The sequence below is a fragment of the Barbus barbus genome (assembly GCF_936440315.1).
Source record: "Barbus barbus genome assembly, chromosome: 27".
NCBI classification, from domain to species: Eukaryota; Metazoa; Chordata; class Actinopteri; order Cypriniformes; family Cyprinidae; genus Barbus; species Barbus barbus.
Window position 1 is genome coordinate 30,616,768 of NC_136755.1, and position 5,000 is coordinate 30,621,767.

The following is a 5,000-nucleotide window of genomic DNA, read 5'->3' on the forward strand; positions in this document are numbered from 1 at the left end:
TCTGTCTCCCAGGTGTCTTTTCTACAGGCAAGGAGCTGAGATTAGGAGCACTCTCTTAAAGGGAGTCTAAGCTTATCTCCTGTATATAAGACACCTGTCCGCAGAAGCAATCAGTCAATCAGATTCCAAACTCTCCACCATGGCCAAGACCACAGAGCTGTCCAAGGATGTCAGGGACAAGACTGTAGACCTACACAAGGCTGGAATGGGCTACAAGACCATCGCCAAGCAGCTTGTTGAGAAAGTGACAACAGTTGAAGAAACACAAAATATCCAATCTCCCTCGGACTGGGGCTCCATGCAAGATCTCACCTCGTGGCGTTTCAATGATCATGAGAACGCTGAGGAATCAGCCCAGAACTACATGGGAGGATCTCGTCAATGATCAAGGCAGCTGGGACCATAGTCACCAAGAAAACAATTGATAACACACTACGCCGTGAAGGACTGAAATCCTGCAGCCAACCAGGGCACTGAAAATGGGTCGTGGAGGGTATTCCAGCATGACAATGCCCTAAAACACACGGCCAAGGCAACAAAGCAGTGGCTCAAGAAGAAGCACATGCAAAGCATGCAATATCTGTGGACACTTTAACATTTGAATGGATACTAATATTCCTTATTCAAACTGATTTTTTTTTCATGAATGTATGGTTGACCTGAAGAATGAAAGCTTGGGAAATTATGAGCAATATCAGCGTTTATCGACACTAGGGGTGAGACAATACACTTAGCTCACCAGATGAGACCAAATACAGATGCTTGGTTCACTAGAAAGAGACCATATTTTAATACTTTAAGAATTTTTCAATGACAAAATATTTGTCTTTTAATTACACAAAGTAAAACAATGCAGTTGTTTTTTTAAATATTTGAACTAATCTAGGGCTGTAACTATATATATAATCCATATATTAACTATATATAATAATCTACTGATTATTTTGACAATTCAGTAATCTGATATTTTTATTAACACAAACAGGCCTAAGTGAAAACCAGGCTTTAGTATGACTAATAATATATATATAAACTAACGATGAGGCAATATTATTTTTATTTGAGCTAATTATTAAAACCAAGTAATTACATAGTTTTATTGAACAACACAGTTAAAATGCATAATGTAATATACCTATACATAATATAAACATAACTAACTTATAGGGGTCATCGGATGCTCATTTTGTACAAGTTGATATGATTCTTTAGGGTCTTAATGAAAAGTCTATAAAATACTTTGGTTAAAATTTCTCAATGGTAGTGTAAAAAACACTTCTTACCCTGTGAAAAACAGCTCTGTTTTCAGCAAGCCATTCTAGTCCATGTTGCTTTAAATGCTAATGAGCTCTGCTGACCCCGCCCCCTCCTCCGTGGAGTGACGAGCAGTACTGTTTACTGCAGCCGTGAAACTGGCTAACTAGCACATTATTAGGAAAGGCAATTTGCAAAGATTCATAAAAACCCTTATACTCACTTCTTCTGTAGATGAAGCTGGATCACGAATGATTTGCGCGAACATAGATGCATTTATGTAGATCAGGATCAGCGCATTCACGCATCCTCTGCGTCTTCAGCGGCTCAGATGTGGGGAGTTAATGACGACTGCTATATTCATTATTACATCCAACAACTAAACACTTCAATCTCTTAATCAGAGACGTCTTGTCTTCCCCTGCACCGGAGGCAGACAGCTCTCAGCTCACTGAGGGCGGGGCTAAGGTAAGACAGTCTTGTCAATCAACTCTCGTGGGAGGGGCCTTTACAGAACTATGTCATTCTGACAGGAATCTCAGAACAGCCTGGTTTGAGAAAGAGGATTTTAAAATAGGGGTTTAAAAAAACACGGTGGATTTGTATCATTATAGAATGGATGTGTAAACACACTTCTAACACACATTTATGTTCAAACAAGTTGAAAAGTGAATTTTGCATCCGATGACCCTTTTAAGAAATTATGTATTATAACAAATCCCTGCGTTAAAATAACGTTTAAATCCATAAAATTTTAATATTTGGCCACATGCAGAAACTTTTATTTTGAAATTGCAATGTACAATACACGCCATATTTAGAAACAGGTTGATGTATTCTCCCATGTTGACAAAGGTTTATAAATGATTTACGTCACAAATCTAGTAAGATAATGCACAGTTTTCCCAGATGAACGTTAAGCATTTCAACACAGCATATAGAGAGGAAGAGTTTAACCCTTTCACACATACAGTCTTTACTGGTAAATTACCATTAGGAGATCATGTGTGAACAGGACCTTTTCAAACATCCCGGTAAATTTGTTCTGGCGATCATATCGTTCTTATGGAGACATGATTACTCTGAGCTGTTTAAGTTCCGCTGCTTAATGAGTTTTTCCATGTAAATATGCGCTAGACGGACATCTTTGACCATCACTCTTCTCCATTCATCAGGGCTGCAAACCCATCACGGTGCCGGAGAACTTTAAGCCCTGCTCAAATAAACCTACCATTAAAATCATAGACTTATTTCTTTATCAGTGGGCAAACATACAAAGTCAGCAGGGGATCAAATTATTTTTCCCCTCACTGTATAGTGCATTATTTTAATTTTCTGTTTTTCTTATATTAACGTTATATTCCATCTCTACTGTGTAATTGTATGCATGTCTGCAGTATGTCTGTACTTTCTTCTGCACTGGAAGCTCAAGTCACATTCCTAGTGTGTGTAAACATACTTCCTCCTGACTTCTACTGCCCAGTAATAAACCATCTGGCACAAATTATTCAAGTTCAGAGTCATTTGTTAAGATTCCTAAATGTTAAGATTGTTTAATAAGCTCTGATCACATGACCATCTGTAACTCATCCCAAAGCTTGTATTCTGGGCCGCTCTGAGCCGGATGCTCTTTCACTCAGTGTGCTCTGGAGGAAGAGGAACAAAAGAAAGCACAGAAACCAGTGTGAGGAGGGAAACGTGCGGTTCCTTCTCAAGAACAACTGCTCAAATGATGTCACAGATGCATTCCAAACACTAAATATTAATGAGTACTGACTATTCAACACAATCAGAATGTTTGGAGATGAAGATCAGTGAGAAAATATTCACCAAATATCACTGCACCAACCAAATGTGAAATCTTGATATATTCTGTTGAACATATTGAAATGCAATGGGAATGCATTATACGCAAACATTTAGAAATGACTGATTTTAAATTATTTCACATTAAATTAAAAGGGTCATGACATCAAATTTGCCTTGATCTTTTGGCATATAAGAGGTCTTTGTACCATTAAAACAGCCTTCTCATTATAAACAAAGCATTTAATCAAGCTCACAAAACGGCTCGTTTAGACAGAGGGTCAGAATGAGGGTTGAAAATAATTCATATTTAATAATTACATATTTATTTTTTTGTGCAAAAAAACTTTGACATTTTAAGTAAACCTCAAGGAACATATTAAAATAACAATAAAAAACAATCTATGTCACGACCCCTTTAAGAACTGAGCCTATCAGATAATGAGTTGGTTTTGTTGCGTCTCTTGATTTGGGGTGCTTTTCATCTGCAGAGATGAGAATCAATGACAGAGCGTCCTGAAAGCTGCTGTTTGAGTCACGGACAGCTCTCTCCTGTTCCTCTAATTTGGGAACTTTGTATTTCATGGCTTCTCATGTTTCGGTCTCCTGAGGACGAAGCGCTTTGTTGCATCCCTCAGCTGCTTAGAATAAAAGCGTCTGCTAAACGAACAAATGTACAGGTAAAGCTCGTTTGTAAATCATCGCATCGCTGTGTGTTTAACAGATACATGAGAGTTTGAAGGGTAATGTGTGTTAGATTTATAAAGTGAGAGGCTTTTCAGTGACTTTTCATCTTTTGAGAGGAAGGATTCTTCCTGTTCTTGCAAAACTAGCAATGATAAATCATCTTAAAGTCAGATTTCTGAATAAAACGCTATCTTTCTGAGAGACGGATGTTTAATTGAAATTCCTCCATCCTGCATCAGAAAAATCTCAGCCAGTCGATTGTCTTTCTCTAGTCTCTCACACACACACACACACACACACACACACACAGACAGACACACACACACAGACACACACACAGACAGACACACAGACACACACACAGACAGACACACAGTTTCTGTCTCGCTGCGAGGAGCAAGTGTAAAGGTGACAGTCACCAGACACAGCCAATAGGAGGGCAGCGCCGAGCCCCGCCCCCACCTGCTCATCCAATCAGATTGACTCCAGCTCAGGAATTCTGTCCACAGCCAAACTCAATATTGACTCGCCTTCAAACGCCTCCTCGAAGAATAAAGAGATACGGAGAGACGAAAGCACACGCTTATCTTCTACTGTTCTATACTGCTCATGTTTTTATAGAAATAATTTGATTTATGTGCATCTCCACTAATAACAATAATTAAACTATAAATACACATGGGTGAATCGTATTTCATCTCAAAATCAAATAATAAAGTATTTTGCATAAAGAAGCGTTTCTTTCTGCAATGCTGTTAAATTGTCTCTAATTATCACGACTATAATTTCTCCTTCTCATTAGTTTTTCATTAGTGTAATACAATTTTAAATCAGCGTTTTGAATTACCTTTGTGTCTGAAATGTGCTATTTCAATAAACTTGCTATGTACCTGCAATGAATCTGAAGTCCCACACGTTCACTCATTTCTGCCTCACAAACTAATTATGAATTTATATTTTTTGTAATTTCTTGACTTGGTCAGATTTTTATTCTGAAAACACTGTAAAATTACAATCACATGAGAACATGAATGCAGAAGTCAGATACAGTAAATTCAGAATATATATTTAATTTGGGGTCATGAAAACAGAAAAATATCTTATTGCTCCTAAAATGGGCTGCATTTTCTTTATGAAAATTATAATTATTATTCGGGGGTGGTTTTTCTTCTTCAGATTCATGCTGGTTCTTGATTCTGGTCCAGCACTGCAGCTGTGATTGCATTATCGTTTCCCAGCAAGCCCCGCCCATT

General features: G+C 37.9%; 1 protein-coding gene across 3 annotated transcripts in view; it reads right to left on the reverse strand.

Moving 5' to 3' along the window:
• zhx2b (zinc fingers and homeoboxes 2b) overlaps positions 1-5,000 on the reverse strand; it is a 20,291-nt gene that overhangs the window by 13,006 nt on the left and 2,285 nt on the right. The window lies entirely within an intron of this gene.